Source organism: Glossina fuscipes, unplaced genomic scaffold, assembly GCF_014805625.2.
Source record: "Glossina fuscipes isolate IAEA_lab_2018 unplaced genomic scaffold, Yale_Gfus_2 128, whole genome shotgun sequence".
In the NCBI taxonomy this organism is placed as follows: Eukaryota; Metazoa; Arthropoda; class Insecta; order Diptera; family Glossinidae; genus Glossina; species Glossina fuscipes.
In genome coordinates this window covers 1902460-1923606 of record NW_023998471.1, presented here as the reverse complement: position 1 = coordinate 1923606, position 21147 = coordinate 1902460, and the positions used below count along the sequence as shown (strand labels likewise).

Genomic DNA, 21147 nt, shown 5'->3' with positions numbered 1-21147 from the left:
AATACTTAGCTAATTGCACTTTGCTAAAGTCCTTGCCAAGCTATGTATTGAACAACAGTAAAAAAGCCGAACGGTTATGAGGAGAGATAAGCGTAGTGTAAGAGTGCAACTTCTTTTCGTCTAATAGAAAAGACGTTTTAGATCATTGGTCATCTAGTATATGCCAACCAAAAAATTCCCATAAAAGTTAAAGCTTTCTATTGTCAAAAATGTTGCCCTTCTTTAAGAAGATTGTTTCCATTGTTTGAAATATTTAAAGTTTTAAATTTCAGAACATAATGTTGCTGAAATTTGAGTAAGCATTAGAAAATTTGTTGTTTGTCCAACAGGGATAAATACTTCTTATATTTCTGAAGAATAGATATTTCTTAAATTTCAAGATTGAACACACTTACAATGTATTCTTTCATGGTTTATCGAATATTAGCCTTAAGAGTTTTTATATTTATTTATACGACTGGACGTAAACGCTACTTATTTACTTTTCTCCAAAGAGATTCAAATTTTTCATGCGCTTGATGTGAAACATATCCAATCGCTTTTTATATTGTAAAATAAGCCGTGTAAAAAAGGAGAACGTTTGCATATGTCGAAAAGTAAGCTATTCATTATTGCTACTACGACTTATGCTTGTTTTAAAGGTCGAAACTTTTAAATACGTTCATTCTGATGTACTACCAGTACCGTTTTTATACGCTGGACAAATTTTCAAGCGCCAAAATCATACGAACGTAGATTGAAATATAAAGGAGCCATCTCTGTTGTGAGTGGACAACTTTCAAAAACAAAGTTACAATGGATTTCTCTCAATTTATCGACGAAATGTTAATTTGATTTTTAAAATTTCAATTTAAATATTTATATTAACTATACTAAAAAATTATAAAATGAAAATTTAACTTGAACTTTTTATTTTTATTTCTTACATCACTAGTGGTGGATGTGGGTTGGGTCCAGAATAACTTAACGTAGGTCCACCTTTTATTATGTCGGTAGAAACAGAATCACTTTTTGAATCTATCTAAGCTTGTGTGGCCGTCCGATGTAGAATTTACACATCGCAATTTTTGATAAAATTTTGTTACACACGGTGGACGTGTTTCGGCACAAAGGCGAACGCTATTAAAAAATGTTCGAATCGACCACTTCTCACTGCGGGAAGTCGCAAACTGTATGATGGCTTGCGGCCCACTATTGTCTTTTAATATGTTTTACAAAATAAAACCGTACAGAAAATTTTGTGTAAAACTGAAATTTAATATTTATAAAAAATTTAGTATGAAAATCAGTCCCTTTGTCTGTAAGTAAACTTTCATTGTTACTTCATGTACTTCCAATATTTAAACATAAATATTATGCAAATCATTTATCGTAAGAACACTTTACGTTCATTGCATGTTATTGCATTTATTTCAGCACTTTAAATGGTGTTTGCCGCACATACATTAACGTTGTAAAAGGAGACAATAGAAGAAGAAGAAAAAAGGGGATGTATACTTGTTACTGACAGCCAACAACCAACAATAAGCTCTTAATGAATGCGTATTTTTGTAGTGTTTTCACTGGCACATTGGTTTCAATCCCTACAGTAGACATAGGAATATATAAACGAGTTATCACAAGTCAATGACAGAAGAAGGTATGCATATAAATACCTCTGATGAGGTTTCTGTTATATACGTGATATTGTTATCTGAGATATATGAAAATTTTACATCTTTTTTTACACACTTAATATGCTCTCTACAATTTTCGCACTGCAGCAATAGCTGCTATTGTTCTTTGTTATAACCTTCAGTTATTATAATTACGTTATGCAGAAAATTGTATAAAAAATTACTACATATATGTTTCGTGGAATTAAATGAGGGAGCCGAGCCGTAATGCATCTCCAAGCGTATTGGCTGCAGAGCCTGAAAGCGAACAGGAAAATAATACAAGAAGAGAAAAAATTACATTCGCCCTGAAACTCATCTGCGGTACCTGAAATTTATGTGGATTTATCACAATTTGATCGCTTCATTTTTACAAATTTGGAGGCGTGTCAATATATCGACTAACATTACTTTTTTTCTTTTCTTCAAAAAACATAGCATCGGCAAATTTAGGCACGAGTGGCACTGCGTAACCGAGTTTGTTGTAACTTCCGCTTACATTACATTACCTGGTCGCGTATTTTCATGAAACAATTTATTCTCGAATTTTGTTATTTATGTAATACAAAAAAAAAAAAACCGAAATAAGTTTAGACTGTAAAAACATTCGATTGAAGTTACATCTAACTGCTTCTGATACGTTCTTTGATTGGAACTTAATTACAATAATAAGCTTTTTATACCCTGTTGCGACTTTAATAGGTGAACTTCTATTGAGCGAGTATACATGTATCAGTTGTTACGTTTCTATTTATCCAACAACCGACAAAATCGTCTTACAATTTCAGAGCATATAAGTACTTCATAGCATTCTTGGGGGCTTTTACAAAGCTAAACATAAAAATAGTATACTTTCATTTTCCGTAGTTATAGTGAATAAATAAAGAAGGCACGGAGGCAGATATGAATAATTACAAAAACATAAAGAAAACATATGTAAATTATGTATACGCAAAAAAAGTCTCGGAATACTTGCACATACTTTTTCTCATCGACAACCACATGCACAATGCTTTAAAATTTTACTTTATAAAGCAAAATTTGTACACTTTCACCATTACCTTTTGAGTGGACAGACAAATATAAAAATAAACATAAGTAAATGTATATATATATGAATATATATAGATTTGACTTGTAGACTGGTTGCGCATGTCCAGTGACCAGAACTATGAATCGGACAGTTTGTGTAAGAGAGTGGATCTACAAATAGCGACAGGTGCCAACTTGATTTACCTATCGCCGTTTGTCCACCTTCTGTCTCTTGGCGGCAACTTCGACAAGCAAATGTTTGGCCCATGCTCCTGGCTCGGCTGAAACGTAATTATCCTAAATTTATTATGATTGTTAAACTGGGCTAAACACCAAATAAAACTGAAAATAATTTAGCTCGCCACAGCTTGTTATATTGAAATTATATTGCTTATCGAAGAGCTTATAGCTCAAAGAGAGGGGGAAGAGTTCAGAGCTGAGAGCGTTTCTTCTTATTCTAATATTTGAAGATTTAACGAAAGCGAAAAGCGCCGAAACCTACGAAAATGCTTACGGCCTGCTAAATTTTCCTTACCAAGTACTAATTTTATTTTTTGAGGAAGACATCTTTAAAGAAAAAGCGCCAATCGTTAAACTTATCACTCACACGACCCCGGTGAGCAAAGAGAGAAGAATAATGTATGATATATTCTTTGTAAAAGTCAAACTCACAAAATGTGTTGATCCACACATCTTTAAAAAAGAAAGCACTCGCCGAAACCGTTGACACTTGAGCAGGCAGGACAACGTAACGTCGAGTTTTCATGACCTATTTTTCTCAAAAAACAATCGCCCATACAAAGACAGATTGGGCTCTTATGTTTTCCGACAAGAGAGGAGGGAAGGAAAAATACATGAAAGTCAAGTGTTGATTGGTAGTTTACATAAAACTCCCGATCATGTATAGGATGAAACGAAGCCCCTCTGTGGACAAAAAGAATAGTATGACGATATAAATGTTCTCTAATTTTGTATGCGCGCAGAAGACAAATTCAGTAAATCTTCCGTCCTTTCGGCGGAAACAGTGTTTCTGTGGGAAAAAGAATCACACCCTGTACTATTCATCTGCTAATGATACGAAAATAGAGAAGAAAAATAGATGAAGTGATGCAGTTCTCTTTATAAAGATTATGTTGATCACCATAAGATTAGTAAGTACTTCTAGCTGAAATGACATGTGTATAGAATTTACACTTGTATGGAGATGTGACCACATTGTCTTTACCTTTATTTTTGAAGACTCTTTTTTTCCATAAATATGACAAAAGAGTAAAACAAAAGGGTAAACGTTCATTGAATCATCTTACTGTCGCAGTAGAAGCCTTCGAACGCTTAGAGCAAAAATTTTCGTTTACTGCCATTCTTGCAACAATAAGATAGGAGTGAACAAGACAATAGGATAAACTTGCTTGTTATATTTTACGAGAATTTACCCAATGAACAATATTGCACGTAAGACTTTTCTTGGATAATGATATCATCGGAACAAATCCAAAAAGATGGGTTAACAAAAAGTTGTCCAAAATAACAAGTCAACCTAATTCTTGAAGAAGAACACGCAGACTTACTCATGTATAAAATATGCACACACTTACGAATATATTTTAACCTTCAGTCAACCAGAGATTCATGAATACTTTTTTCTTTGAACCACAATAGTTAGTTCTCCAGTTCACATTTTTTTTTTGTAGTCGCATAAAATGTATGTATATAAATGAAAAGGTAAATAAACTTGATAAAATATGTGTAAAAACTCATTCACAGACAGTTAGAGACGTATTATAACTTTGTTGGAAGCAATAAAAAACAATGTGCAGTAATAAAGAGTTTATGTACAAGCAAAGTGATAATAACGCCTCCAGTTAAAGCGAAGCATACGAGCGAGTACCTGAATACATTGAAACTATACCTGCATACAAACGTACGAATAAATTTTATGCGATATCTATTCATAAAGCTAAACCATGTGACACACGTCACATGTAGCGCAGGCAGACAGATACGGCAGACGAAAAGTCTAAAGAGAATAACATTTTTGTTTACAATTATGATTTCATATTTACTCGTTTTTGTTATTGTTGTTATTTTTGTGTACTTGCAATATAACGGATACCGCATAATTGTTGTGCTTATACTCAAATGACGTAATTTTGTTGTATTGTTTTTTTTTTTTTCTTTTCAAAGTCATGATAGCATTAAGTCTTAAATACCGTCATGTAGATACATGTAAATGCTTTATTATTATGAATGACTGATTGTTTTATTATTAGCGTTTATTAAAAACGAAAACATGTCGTATTCCAGTATATGTATATATAAACGCGATCAACAAATTATATTTAATTCATTAAGAATTTTAAAAATTTTCTTTTTTTTTCGGTTTATTGTAACTTATAGGTACAAATAAGAAAAGTTTATATTTAGCTAAAAACGAATTTTGTGAAAAATAAATTCTTATGAGAATATGGCAACCGATCGATCGGGCTTTTTAACTCCCCTAGTGAATGTATGGGTAACTATCTGGCTTTAAAAAAAGTCGTCCAGCAGTCAGGACTTTTGCGTGAGCGCATTTATGGGCTTTCCCAGTTTCTTTCCCTTTTCTAAGTTTAAGATGATCTTAAGGTTTAAGTGAGCCTAAAGTCAGTACACTACCCCAGTTATACAGTTTTACAGTTCCTTTTTATACCGCATACCAGAGGTGGCATAAGAGTATATTAAATTTATGCGGATGTATATAAAACACAGAAGGACTTGGGAAAGACCCACTCAACAACACTTTTTGAATCTATCGGTTTCAAGCTGTCTGCATTACTTTGCAAAGTTGTAATATGAACTACTGACTCAAGCGAGGCGCTGTAGGCTATTTTACTGTAACGTGTTTATTGGTTTTTTCTAATAAATATAAATTTTATTTGTTACGTCTTCCTTTAATTAATTTGGGTAAAATTTTAAATTGAATCATGTGGGTTTTTTTGAAAGTTGAAATTTTCGGGTTTGAAAATTTATAAGAATTTTTTTTAATCATGAGCATGACAGCATTGATGACTAACTGTATCAGTTTGTAGCGCTATCTCAATTCTTCGGGCTACGATTGTTCCAACAGGTAGTTAGATGGACAGACTTGTAAATTTATTTGAATGACATGGACAAAGAAATACCTATATAATATATGTACATATGTACAATAAATATGTAATATATGTACGCATACACTGCCTCATTTCGGAAAAAGGGATGTATCCTCACCTTAGGCATTGGTCTCTAATTCTTTTCCTCTATCTTAGTTGCATCGTTAGTCAACGTGAACAAAGTAATAAATAGTTTTCAAAAGTTTAAAACTAAGTAGCGCGTAGAGAAATTTTTAATCATCTAACGCATTTATACCTAGCGATATTCTCCAATACTGGTGTACAGAGTGTCGGGTGTTGTTTATATTTTCTCATCCTCTTAAAAACCATATTTTATTTATTAATATGTTTATATCCTACACCACTTGTGACACGTGGGTATATTAAGTTTATCCCTATGTATGCAGTGTAAAATAGAACTTAGAATAGATCGATACTTTACTCTACCGATCTAAGATCGTCTGTCTGTGTGTCTGGTTTCCTTGTGGCCAACATATAGGCCGTAATTTGTGAATATTTTGATGTGGAAATAATTCAAATCTGGCCACTTTTTCAACCACTTATCATATAACACCTTACCTTGAAAAGTCGTTATATTCATAATGGTACGATTGTGCAGGATATTTCGTACTGGACCCTGCCATGCTATAACGCTTTTACTTTTTTTATTTATAAAAATATAAAATTTTTATATACGTAGTACGCCTTACAATAATATGAAATTTTTGTACACATTTAGACGTAATTAACTCACCATTCAATAAAGTCATAAGAATGCAAGCAGAAGTTTACGGTTAGGTGTTTAAGTCACGTTACAAGGAGAATTCTGATTTACCATTGCAGAAATAGTCTCATTAAAGGAAATATAAACTTATGGTCAAAATGTCATGAAACAGATTGACTTATTTCTTTTGAAGCTTATCTAAAAATCATATGAGGGTTCGTCAACAGTCAGCCTACATCTCTATTCCATCCTCGGAGCATATTAAATAATGTATTTAATTGCGCGAGGATACTGTACTAGCACTACGTTGTTTAATCAGGATCCTTTTTCACTTTTGGAATTATCTACTAGATACCTATGCGAAGTATCTAAGATTTGCTTTAGGATAAGTTTCCTCATTATTAACATTGTAATAGCATAAGAAATTTTACACTCACAACAAAGTTTATCTGATTGAAAAACGTATTCTATCTATCTATAAAAGTTATAATTAAAAAAATTTTTTTTTCTTAATTTAAAACATCGAGTACATTAAGCTTAAAACGATTTTTTTTTCTTTTTTCTTTTTAGAAATTATTTCATTCATTTAAGTTACTACTCATTCATAAATTGTTGGCCATATGCCGGCAATGCTTCAGTAGTAATACAGTAAAGCATTATCGCACGCGATTTAACAATTTATATTACTTTGTCTCTCAAAACTTTAAATTTTTATTTAATTCTTTAAAATTTCAATGTTAGTCTTTAATTTTCAATTTTGGGAAGAGTTGCCTTTACGTTACCTAAGTGGAGGTTTCCACTTTACTTGGAGGGTTTGGCTACCGTACGTGGGTTTGCCTGTTGTACAACATATAATTATTTCAACAATTAATAATAACTAAACACTTATGCACACATAAGAGGCTGGGCGGGCTGGACGGGCTGAGCACGTAAGTATAATTAAACTATTTTAAAGGTATAATGAATATTTTTAGTAAACTGAATCATTATATACCACTTAGTGCAGTGTATATACACATATACATATATGTATTATTATAATACAACTGTAATACGTGATTGCGTGTGTGTAAGACCATTAAAAAAATATATTAATTAAAAACCTTTCGTTTTTCAATATTTAAGAAATAATGAATGAATTTTTAAGAATTGATCTCGATTACTACATCCATCCTGTAAAGTACATTTATACTCTTATGAAGGAAGCTTTGAGATTAACTCTTGTTTCTGCCCTTTGTTCATAGGTGAACATTCATTGATAGTTTCGCGATGTGAAACGCCATTAGTTTTATGTTTATGGTCCTTTCTGAAAAATCCGTGTAAAAAAGACTAAAACTTATGTGGATCGAAAAGTGAACCCTTAATCCTGGCTTCAATTCCCCTTTCGCTTAGACCCTGCAAAATTTGTATCCATAAGTCTGATTCTTTAAGGTGGCTCATCTGCGTGGAAAGCTAACAGCTGGGAAAAGATAAAAAAGACTCTTATGTGTCTTCTCAGTCTTCGTGCAATTATTAAAGTTTTTTTCACAGGTTTGATATAAAATACATCAAATGGTTTTTTGTACGAGCGATATCTGCCAGAAAAAACTATTTGAAAACACATTGCGTCACCACTTATCGAAAAGTAGATGAATTATTTTTATTTTCATTTCCTCGCAATTTAATGAGACAAGTTTCTTCACAGTTTCTATTTAAAGCGATGCGTGTCTGCGAAAGAACACATTCAAAAAGAAAAGATGTCGCGTAAAGAAGACACATCGCGTTTCCGCAGAGCAAAGTAAATCTGTAATGTTTCTTGACTCTTGTACGTTACATGTACATTTTGATCCAAGAAGTAACTGAAATGTGCTGGTCTCCGTCAATTTTTGGTCGTCGAGAGTGCGGCGAGTCGTCGACATCGACGAAAAACGAAACAACCATTCACATATTATTGGCTTTGCTTCATCCTAAACGCCACGAATTTTTTCTTAAATATCCAGAACATAATCACTTTGGTTGACATCCTATTAAGTAATATATAGCGAATATGGTCTCATTCTTCAAAAGCAAATATTGGTAAGTGTATTAAGTGTCATAGTGAGTCTAAATGCCACAACGACTTTTTTTCGAGAACCAATGGAGCGTCAAGTCTCACAAGAGCCATAGTAAATCTTAATCAGGTTAGAATTGCTAAAGGCACTCAATTCTGAAATTCTCCATTGGAAAAAGCGCCATGAACTCCTTTCCTAACGGCTTTTTGGCCTTTTAGTTTGTTACGAACTGTAAAATCTGCTGTAACAACGTACAGGGAAAAATTTTAAATTTTGACACATCCAGAACTCTTTTTTTAGGCTGTTTAAACTGCTGTAGTGTCCACCTTAGAGAGGAAGTTTTTAAGAAGATTCATTTTGTGACTAACTATTGCAGTATATATGTCCTTCTAAAATTAGGCAAATTCAAAGATCGCGTTTTCTTCTGCCAATGCCTACACATCGGAAGTTCTTTTGTCTAGGGTATCAGCGCAAAACACAGAATGTAATGACGGACCTAACCTTGTAAGTAGCAGTACATTCTCATCATTTCTTTTTAATATAAAGACAAAGTTTTCCTATGAGCATTGAAAGCATCTTTTAGAAGAAGTTTAAGAACCAGTCCAGAGTTCTCCATTTCGCTTCTCTCAATGTTCTCAATGTATACACAAAAATAGACGATCGATTCGGTTCATTAACGAAATATCAGCGGATTTCCTTGCTTTTAATACGCAAATGTTTTCCTACACAAAAACCATTATCTTTGAGGTAAAGGTTCCTTTATTTAATATTAACATTCTATTAAGCTATTGCGTTTTCCCAGGCAGTAAACCGTGCGGATCCAACTAACGTGATATTGAAACTCGGAGTATGTTTTACCAAAAATACGTTTTAACGATTACATTAATTAATTATAATTAATAATTTTATTTCAATCATCATAACATAACAGGCATAAAAACGTTCCGTGGTACAATCCTTGGTTAAAATTGTGGAAATTTTTTAAATATTTTCTGAATTGCTGTTACTGCTGTTAGCAGTAGGTGTTAAAACGCTTGCTCGTAATTACATAAATTACAAATAATTTTTTCATTGTTGGTTCACAGAAAACATTCCAGTGCAACTAATTTAAATTGTTACACAACCTTTCGCGTTAACGCGTTCGTTATCGTTATCGTATAAAAAACAGAAGTTAAAAGCTTTATGTAAAGTTTTATTGTAATTTTATAATATAGCGTTTGAGAAAAAAGAAAAAAAAAGAGCACATGCGAGTAAAATCTCGATATGGTTAACATTTACAAATCATTAAAATGAATCACTTGATTATATGGGTGCTAATGTGAGACCCATTTAAAATATATGCACAGATGAACGTATGCATATGCCTGAATATGCGAAGATGGGTATGCTGGTTAATAATGCGGATTTTGTTAGCAAACAAATCACAATCATCTCATGACAAGCGTCAACAAGAACATTTTATTCAAATGAAAATTTAATCTCGCGTGCCATGGAAATAACTTTTCACCGATGAGGATGGATTTTGATTTTTATTTGATTTTTGTTTATTTAGTTCCTATTGTAAATCAATTCCTTCATCATCCATTAATTGTAAGAATAAAGAAATTGACCTCATACGAAAATTCATTTAAAAATACTTGCAACGAGAAACGCTTAAACTTCAATGCGGGCATTGCTTATTTTAATACCCTACACAACTTGGGGGGAATGCATACAATATCCAGATGGACTTCGGACAGATCTATTTTCCATCACTATACCAATCAATTCAAAAAATGATTTAAACTTGTGCATCCGTCTGTCCGTAACGTTTGCGTTTCGTCCACGATAAAACCATCTTTTGTTATACCGATTCAGAATCATAATTTGAATCGATCGAAGCCTGACTGTCCCTCTGTCTGAGGTCTGCTCATGTAAATCTATGGTCAAGCTTGAATTATTTTGATGAAATTTGGTACCCAAAGACATATGGGACCACTTTCCATATAACAATCCACTTTGAAAGCTCATTCTATGAATAATTGTAGTGATCGTGTAGAGTGTAGTAGATCGTGGCCCACCATAATGTGTTTGCTTGTTTTCACATCGCAATCTTGAATTTTCACGCTATGAAGTCGCAAATATCTCGAAATGAAAGGCGTTTACTATACGTTGATAAGGAGAATAATTTTGCCTAGAAACCCTTCTCTAACGTTTTTTTTCGCCACTTTTTTGGGGAACTTTTTTATCGTAAAAATATCTTTGATGTTTCCGTTTTATGGAAAGAAACTTTCATATCCAATATCAATATAAGAAATTAACAAATACTTTAGCTCGTACTACTTATATGCGAGCAAAGTCCGCATAATTAATTATCACATCTAGTGATTTCTATCTCTGCATTTATGTGTCATTTATGTTGCTGTTGCTGTTGCTGTTGTTCTTGTTTGCTGTGTATACTTAAATATAAATTTATTAGATTATGTCACATAAAATTCATTTTTAAAATTCTCCCCGCGATGAGATAATACAATCATTTTTTTTCCCATACATTTGCAAAAAGTGATGGATGCAGCAAAAAGACAAAATGAAGCAGAAAGTCGCAGCAGCAGCGGCCATGAATGTCACTGTTAATGTTTGATTATTTTTATTTTTGCTGGCGTTCAGCCAAATTTCATTTTGATGACAATGTCTTTACATGCAACACAAAGGCAAATGCTTACGTTTATGCTCGTAGATCAAAGCACGCATTCGCGGAAATATATATGCGTTTGAATGTTATTAAGAAGGAAAGTGAACATTTTTGACATTCTCTGTCGAAGCAAGTGTCTACCGCTCACTATTGAGTACAGTTTGGCGAAATGATTGCGCAGAAAACACATATTCAATGAAATTTGAGTTAATAACATTTTAATAAGTTTTTTGCTCTTTTTCAATTAGCTTAACGAAAAAAGGGCAAACAACATTTTTTATTTTAAGCGCAAAAAAAAACAGATGGGTTCGAGTTTAATCCTATCAATCAAATGCAAATCTCTGTCTCTCTGTTCATCTTCTATTATGGTTAAAATTCTCGCCAAAGTCGCTAAAGTTAAGATCGAAAATTGAGAGAACAAGTCTCTGAGCCCGATTTTATGCGTGTCGTAAAGATGGGCCTACTTTCTAAGTTAATGTTATAAGCATTTGAAGGATTTAATAAAAACTACGCTTTATGCGTAAAATATGAAAAAAAAGCATGGCAATGCTATGACTTCAAACACATTCTCGAGCACACTAGTATACATTTGGTTTAATAATTTGCATTTTGAATAAGAACATTAAACAATATTAATATTAAAATGCAGAGTTGCCCAATCAGTGATAAATTGGAATTTCTAACACCACAGTAATACTTATCAAAACTTGATACAGTAACTTAAGAACTGAATTTTTTAAACCTAAAGTCTGCCCACTGGGCGAATGGCGTAGGGAAGGACAAAAGTCGCTTGTAGTTCCTTGTGGTGCAGCACTAATAAAATAGTTCACAATTGCCGGGCACATAGGTCTTTCGGTTAAGCAATATAGAATCAAAAGGCATACAAACGTATTAACAGACACTTAAGCCAATTGAGTGCACCACAAGCCCTAATGCAGAGTTCTTTTCACTTAGCATTGCTCTGTGCAAAAAGTAAGGGTAATTTTTGCATTAAAAATAAACGCGCTTCGACGCGAATATAAACTTTTTCATTACGTTAGTTTTAAACTTTATTAACATTTGGTGGTATTTTCATGCCGTTCGGTCCTCTAGTTTATAAAAAATAGTTTAATCTAATTTTAAAATAAATATTCCCCTTATTTTTTGAACACATTCTTACTTCTTTGGAAGGCATTTCTGCATTTGGACGTGAAACGTTCTATACAGGTTCTTATTCAAGTAGGTTACAGTAAGCATCTATGCTGACCCGATTCATCCAAGTATCTCTCTGAAAATGTATTTTATCAAGAGTCAACAGATGTAGCCAATAGTTGATTGACCAAAACATGATTTGTGGAGTTCTAGAAATCCCTGAGATGTAAAAGAGATCGATCCACGTTAAAAAGTTTCGTTTAAAATCTGCTTAATAGAACTCACAATAGAGAGAAATTATTCGCGACATTTAACGAAGCATAACATGAGGACCAAAAAGAGGAAGAAACTTTTATTCGTATTTGGATAACATTATCTGATAACATTTACTTGGCTTTTGATAAAAGACATTCTCTTTCTAGGAAACTTTAAAGCCTATCCTAAGAATCACTGGCATTAGCTAACCGTGTAAAAACATTCATATGACATCAGCACCTTCTGTATTTGTTAAGCATTTTCTTGCAAATTATACACGCGTGCATACCTGGGTATGTATATATCACGTACACACGGACTTGCATTAGCAACAACAACAATAATAACAAAAGCAACATTAATCGCAACTGTAAGAGAAACAGTAAAAAATGCAAACTAAAATTTGCATTAAGCTAACGTTTGGACTTTTACGACTTGTACGACGACAATGGCCAACGTGAGCGATAAGCATGAGTAACTGTCGGACGTTATTTGAGTTAAAAATTATTATTGACATATTTAAATGGCTTAAAATTACTCATATGCTTTCATATATATATATATAAATATGTTTGAATGATTGTCCAATATCCCGATAGGTGTGTACTTAAATATCGGTTTTTCTCCATTTGCGGCGTTAACTTTAAAGTGGGTAAGTGAAAAAACTTGGCAATTAGTGATCACTTTGTATGCACTTTAATTATAATGGCGTTAAATTATATATATATTTAATATTTGAAAATCAATATTTAAAAAGTTGAAATGACTAAATGAATGATAATAACGAATATACTTAACTAATAGAAAAATATTCAAATTTTTTATGTTTAAGCGCCACGGTTTAGAAAAAAAAAAAAAAGAAAAGCAAACAACCTACTCACTTACAAACTCATATATGTACTTAAGCAGCGAACACACTCCGAGAGACTAATAAATCACTTTAACATTTATTCTCTTTTTTTTTGATTGTTGTTTTTTTTTGTTTTTACAATTATTATTATTTATTTTATCGACAAATTGGGTTAAAAGCGTTTTGTTGTCTAGAAATTGAGTTTGTTGTTTTTTTTCTCTCTTCAAAAATTTCTGTTTACTCTGTATAGCTTCGTTTCTGGAAATTCAAATTTACTAAGAAATTATATCGAAATATAGTATGATTGAAAAATAATTACCCACCTTACTTTACATTATAAATCTGCTGTTGCATGTTGCAAAGCAAAGCTCTAACATGCAATGTAAGAGTAAGCGTGTTCTATAAACATATAATACATATATATAGTCAAGTACATCGAGAAAAGAAAATGTTTTTTATAAACTTCTCGAAAAGATCTTGAAATACCAAAGGAAAGCATTGACTTTCAACTGTTCGCTAGTTGTTCTAATCCTATGGAACTACTTTTGAGAATCAAACTTGACGATTGCAGTAAAGGAGAGAACTTCAAATTAAAGTTAATGTCTTAATAAAATAAAATTTCGGCGTTGTAATCGAGATTTCATTATACGGACAGATGGACACACTTAAAAATGAACCGATCTTACTGCTTACTGTAATTTGGATGGTTGGATAGGCAGTTTATCACCATACAAACATTTGTCAAACTTGTTCTTTCCTTCGTCGAAAAAAATAAAAGGATACGAAAGTGTGTTGATAGGCGGGTTGTGTCATTCCGCTTTAAGTAATAGTGACATGAGCTCCTTGTGATAACGGTATTTCATCACCGCGGCTGGTAATAGTGCAGATAGTCACAGCAAACGACTATAATAACTGTGATTAGCAGGGCTTTTCATTGCCTGAAATTTGCTTCGAGTAACTAGGAACTGTCAAAGATAAATACTGATAGTGATAGAAACTGTCTGTGATAGTGACCGCCAGTGGTAACATTCGTATGCGACGTTAGCGAATGTCTGTTATAGTGAACGCCTGTGATAGCGACGGTCAATGATGTGCGATTGTCGTCAACGATCGTCTTCTAGTGCCAGATAGCCGACAATGGCAGTGATCTTTGATCTTTGATGGCGACATATGACCGCCTGTTGAAGGTGACTGTCCTTAACTACCTGACAGGTGAGACAAGTTAACAGTCTCGCTGACAGCCAGTAATAGACAATTGCCAGTAACTGCGTGACTAGTAGCAATAGGTGACTGTCAGTGACAGTAAGTGCCGTTGGGAGTAATGCCAGTGATTTTATTATCGATTGTTAATGGACATACCAAAGTGGTTTGTCGATGCTACGGTTATCTTTAGCTAGGCCTGCCTGCAATTTAAGAATAATTGCTGTGAGCGAACGTGTTTGAGGGACTGCCGCACTCAAGGTCGCCATTAATTTGACCTTTAGCTCAAACACTATGGTTAAGAACAGTTAACTAATTTTTATATATTTTCATGCGATAGTGGGTACCTAAGATTTACCTTACGACGATGATTATTTTCTTTCATATCTTTTAAGTGTTTGTTGTTGTTTTTTCTTTCATTTTTTTTAAAAAACTCTCCTCAACTTATTAATTTTAGTATTCATGTTTTTAAGCACACACTTCACACTTTGCGAATCTAATCTTTTTGTATCAAAAGCTTGCCGCGCTCACAACTCGCCAATTGAGACTACTACTACTACTACTACTGCTACTACTACTACTACCACAACTACTGCATTTTACCTATAAATACATGTTTGTAGCTTTATATGCTTTATGCACAATTTCTCTTCAGGAAAAACTATCGAGATAGAGATCTTTACACTAAACTATTGAATGCTTTTCGTAGCAAAAAAAAAAAATTCAAAGAAACGCAATTTTTCTATTCTTTGTAGTTTATGCGAAATATTAAATTAATTGCATAGGAGCTCATAGCTATATATTTTTTTTGTTGTTGTTCGATCTCTGATAATCATCTCTTTTTACCGCAGGTTACTTTTAAAATTATTAAAGAGCGCTATCTATGACTGCCTAGGTAATCTTTAAGTCGTTACGCAACGTTAAGTTCAGTTTATAATGAAAACTTTTAAATTATGTATCTTTTGCAAAATTTGTGTCAGACATGTAATGGCTTAACCGCCCACTTCTATGATTCTTAATCCTTTATTTTCATTTCGAAACGAATTTATTGCGAACCACAAAAAGATGTAATAGTAGACAGCTTTGTTTAATTTTGCATAAAATTAACATAAGTTAAGCTTTTTTTTTTTTTGTGTTTCTTTTCGATTGCATTTTGTATTATATCACCAGCAAATAAATTAAATTAATCCTCCTCTAGATAGATATATTATAATGAAATTGAAATTTGATGTCTATGCCAGGGCACGTATAATAAATCACAAAGCGGCGACGACGTCTAGTTATTTGATTAACGAAACGTAACCGTATTAGAATAAGCGAAAATACTTATGAACGTAGGTGTTAAGTGCACGTAAATTACTGCAGTCACCCATATTAAATTGAAACGACGTTAGAAAACGAAAAAAGGGAAAAACTCTCACTTTATTACAAAGCATTAATTACAAAATATTAATTATTATCTAACTATTTTGTCAATTTCCATCACTATAAATAGACGGTTATGCCAACTTTATTATTCCGTTTGTAACTTTTTACAATTTACGAAGACATACATAATATATATGCATTCCCTTATCTATCAGTTGGCCTTTGGGTTTCATAAATTATAATACCAGGCACAGTTATGAGTCATATATGTTTTCATGCTCTTCATCACTTGCGGTACAAGGGTTTATAAAGTACTAAACACACTAAACAGAAGGACTTGATATAGTTTCAACGTATATTACACCGGTCACGTCAGAATCACTTTTTGAATCGATCTAAGCGTATCTGTCTGTCCTCCTGTCCGTCCGGTAATCTTATGTTCAACCTAAAAGTCGCAATTTTCGTCTACTTTTTTGTGGATCAAGTTTGCTTGCTGGCGACTGTACTCGATTGTCTTTGCAAATATACCTACGGGGTTTCACATCAATAAAACTATAGTACTTTATGTTATAGTGATGCCAATGTGAGCAGATTGTATCGATTTTCAAAATCGACTTGTAGTCATAAGCTAATAGTAGTTGGATTGAGTCTTCTTTGTGTCTAAACTTTTGCCATCCTTGCGGGTTCCAACAGCAGAATAGTGAGTGATGGAGAAAAAGGTGTATTCGGTTAAATTAAATTTCAACATTGCCCTGATATGAAACTTATATGCGTTATGGGGTATTGAGGGCATTTCTCGCTGTCTTGCACATGGAATAACGATATCTGAAGAGATGCATGTGCAAGTGCACGAAAATGATTACTGCAAGCTCATTATTGCAAAAGTAAGAACGCCGTCAGTAACAATGTAATTGCCATCTTTCAACATACACAAAAACTACAACGATGGTCCCGATATTATGCGATTTTTCACGTCACTATATAAGCCAAACTAATGTTTTATTATTTTATGTCGCAATATATTCCAAACTAAGTCTATTAGTGAATAATTAAATTTACTAATTCTTTACAATTTTTGCGATGACTTCATTACTTGCATCCATTTGATATTAACCGCAAATTAACTATTGTAGTACAATTTGATCTGTAAGTGAATTAAAAACAAAAATTAACAAAGATTAGCTAGAAACTTAATTGAGGTCTTAGCCAATTAATGCTACTATCGGCGCTAATAATGACGTAATATCTGAGAATGAGACTGTAGAAAGTGGGGCAGCAAGCAAGTGAATGCTTGGAGATCGAATAATGTAAATTTTATATAAAATTTACATAACCTCGGCTTGTTATTGAGATCTTGTTTAAAGTCGTTTTGTGGATATCACATTTACGAATATTTATTTATTAAATGCCGTGCATTTGACTAAAGTGTCAGTTCGGAAACATGGTCGTAAAATCCATAGTGACATGTTTTTTTTTATAACCCAACACTATGTGATTCGAGTGCAAAACTGCATTTTCGCTTTTAAAAGATCATATAAAAACATTTACATAAAGCCATACTTGTATGTCGCGCTGTAAATATATAAGAGTCTTACCAACTGAAGTATTATCTGCGTGTGCAATTAACACTTTTAACATAATAAAATTTTACTGCGTATCTTTAGTTTCACAAAACGCTCTCTTGTTATCATTTTATTTCAAAGACATGCTGTGTCAATAAGTTATTCATATGTTAAGTGAAACTATTAAGTATGAATGTAAAATAATTGACACTTTAATATCAATCAAAGTGTCAATAAAACAATTTCAATAAATAATTTATTGAATTCCTTGTAAACATCCCTTCTTCCTAACGCCCATCAATGGAGGTTGAAAGCATATTGATTATATTTTATCCTTGATAGCGCCTGTCAGACTTCACAGATTATATTAAGTATACATATGTATTTTATATTAATGACTTGAAATCTTCTAACTAATTTTAGTTATGTCCCTCTGTCCAATTGTCTGCCGCCTGTTTTTTGAACTTACAACGATTTCCATTAAAAATGAAAATTGGTTATAAAGATCGCTTGGATCTGCTTGCTTGTTAGGGTGAACATTTTCAGCTTGAAATCTAGCGGGGAATAGATGCGGAGTAGTTTTTTTTGATCAATTGGACAAAGGCAAAAAATTGAGCATATCTAATATATACGTATTTATTTTTTGAAGACCTACTAAGAGAAGTGCCCACATATCGTTGGAAGGTAGATACGATTTTCTTACTTGTCGTCTTCCTTCCTTTTACAGCTTTACAGTAACAAAATGGAGAACTAGCCTGAAATGAAGAAGGTCCTTACAATATTACGATATTTTGGCAAATTTTGTGTGTTCATATGAAATAAAAAATTGGTGGGTATATATTAAATACCCTGCTCCTCTTCTTTCTAATTACAGTTATTCATATAACGACTTTTTAAAATGAACTATTGTATGGGAAGTGGTCCGATCCGAACCATTTTCAATAGCATTCCTCCTTGGGCATGTCGACGTACTGTAGTTTATCAAAATAACTCAATAATTGCTGCTGAACGCAAGAAAATAAGATGAACAGAAGGACAGACGAGCTTCGATCTATTTAGAAAGTAATTCTGCATTGAACGGTATAATAAAAGGTGGCTCTATCTCAGGTTCTTCTTTATGGCGTCATTGTATCACATGCGGTGGACGGTATAAGAGCAATACCTTAAGATATGATTTCTTGCTAAAGAGTTTCAGATTCCTATAATAGGGACTTTTATAAAAATAAAAAACATGAAAGGGACCGATTGACCGATTTGTCAAAACCACAGCGCTTCCACAATCTTTAGTCAGCATTATTAAAACGTCATCCCGTCCTATCTGCTAACCGAAAAATAGTTGCATTCAACTAGAATCAATTAATTACATTATCAATTATACCTTTCACTCATTTAATCTCCGCAAGGACTAAACATCGATGAAGGATATTCACCTCGAATAAATTTTTACTTCACTACCTGATAAACTTATAAAATTTTTGTTTCGACCAACGTTTCACAAGAAATTTAGAAGGCGAAAACACATGGTGCAGGGCAGAATGCAACTTCGAACTCAACACAAGACCAACTGGACGTATACTTTTAAAATGTAAGCAAAACATTAAACTGGTACTTGTCATCACTTTCATAAATTATTAATCTTTTTGTTGGGTAAGCGATATAAAGTTTTTGCTGATGTATTAGTAAAATTTGTTATTTCCTTATAAAAAAAAAGCACGCCTAAGTTTATTTAAAGTGTTACTCGTAGTCATTACTTCTTTCATCTTTCAAACAGAACATAAGCTTCGTACGAAAAGAATTAGGTGTGAGGACTCCTTTTCGGGGTATCGTCATAACAGAGGAAGTTCTGCGGCAATAGATTGAATCCATCTAGAAGAGAATTGCTCGCAATCAATTACATGTAAGCAGATACTTAAGCGTATATCGGCCCGATCTAAGGGCAATGTACTGAAAACATAATAAGAAGCGTCGATCCATTAAAAAAGAGGTAAAGATAATCAAGTTTAATTAGCAAAGACGCTTATCAAGTTGAATTTGGAGGCTTACTTAAAGAGTTATGTAGAACCCTATTAAGTGACCTGGTAAGGATCTGTTAAGATAAATCTTCATTTACAACAAAGTATCTTTGCACGGAAATCGCTTCTATTTTTTTTTTTTTTTTTTTTGAAATGATAACCCAACGGTCGTTTAAGTTTCACTTCGAATTAATGAATGAAGATTTTAATCGAATTTTGAATCGAATATGGTAAATGAATGGAGGATTGCGCGCGTTAGTTAGGAACTGCATGCAGCTACCACTTCCTTTTGCATTTTTTAAACAAGTTAGAGGAACCTTATGACCTGAATAACGCCGTTAATGGAATACTCTGCACACAAAAACAGTTTTAGAACATAAGCGGTTTCAGCTGAAATGTAGCTTATACAGCTTGTAAAAAGTTACGCCATTCTATCAAACAGTTTAACATTGGCCAACATGTTATAAGCTCCGCTAAGCTACTTCACCGCACTGCCAAAGGGAGAAGGAATGAAGTAGAGCATGCAATGCACTTTTATACAGAATTTGTTGAGCTCAAATTTACAAATGCCCAACTGATTGACACATTAAAGCCATACGTTTGTCGTATTCGTTTTGAGGTTTCATTTATAAAAACGATTTTAATCTACTCTTAAAATGAATTATTTCGGCAAAACGAAGCGAACGATGATTAGACGAAAATAATCGCAATATATGTATAATAAATTTTATACAATTTCGTTAACATGATATACCCAACCAACCAGCGCACATATATAGAAACCGCAGTTAATGTTGGCAAACGTACAATTTAATTTACACTTCGGTTAGCGTTAATTTGTTACCTTTCATTTAAATTGATTACTTGACCAAAATGATAATTAATATGTTACAATGTTAAGCATTGTTCACCTCAAATTACCCGACGAGAGGAAAAATAAAACATAAAATTATAATTAATTCAAAACTCATACCGAAAACGTAAACATATACAAATTTACACATACACATACACATACATATATATATATATATATATATAGTGTATTGAAATAAACAATAATTACATATTAATATATCCAGCATACTGTTTAGGTTACTAATGAACCGCATTGTAAAAGCACTCCCACACACACACACACACACACACACACATTCATTCGTTGAATTCATCTTTGCTTTATCGTTAAGGTACAAAGTGCAACAATATTTCATTAAACTAATAAAAATATGTAAAATGTGAAATTTTTCATTAATAAATTCTACAATATATTTATATGCATGGGATGTAGGAAATATTAAATGCCTAATAACTTATTTGGATTAAAAACAAATACAAAAAGAAAGATACTAATAAGTGTTTGTAATACTAATAAATTTACTGTTTGAATGCCGATATATGGACGAAACATGGCGCTTTCGAGGGGATTATTTTGGTTTTTTTTTCATGACTTTTCCGTCTCCACCCACAGGTTCTTAAAGGAACAATACATGTGTTTACGGAAAAGTTGTTAATGTTAAAGCAAAAGC

At 32.9% G+C, this 21147-nt stretch overlaps 2 protein-coding genes across 3 annotated transcripts in view; one reads left to right on the top strand and one right to left on the bottom strand.

Moving 5' to 3' along the window:
• Nucleotides 1-21147, bottom strand: part of LOC119640853 (aminopeptidase N) — a 106702-nt gene that overhangs the window by 48339 nt on the left and 37216 nt on the right. The gene's annotated exons all lie outside the window — the stretch shown is intronic.
• Nucleotides 5695-21147, top strand: part of LOC119640855 (DNA-binding protein Ets97D-like) — a 72648-nt gene continuing 57195 nt past the window's right edge. The window contains exon 1 of the mRNA XM_038039128.1: nt 5695-8594. The gene's annotated coding sequence lies outside the window, so the exon portion shown is untranslated. The remainder of the gene's footprint in view (nt 8595-21147) is intronic.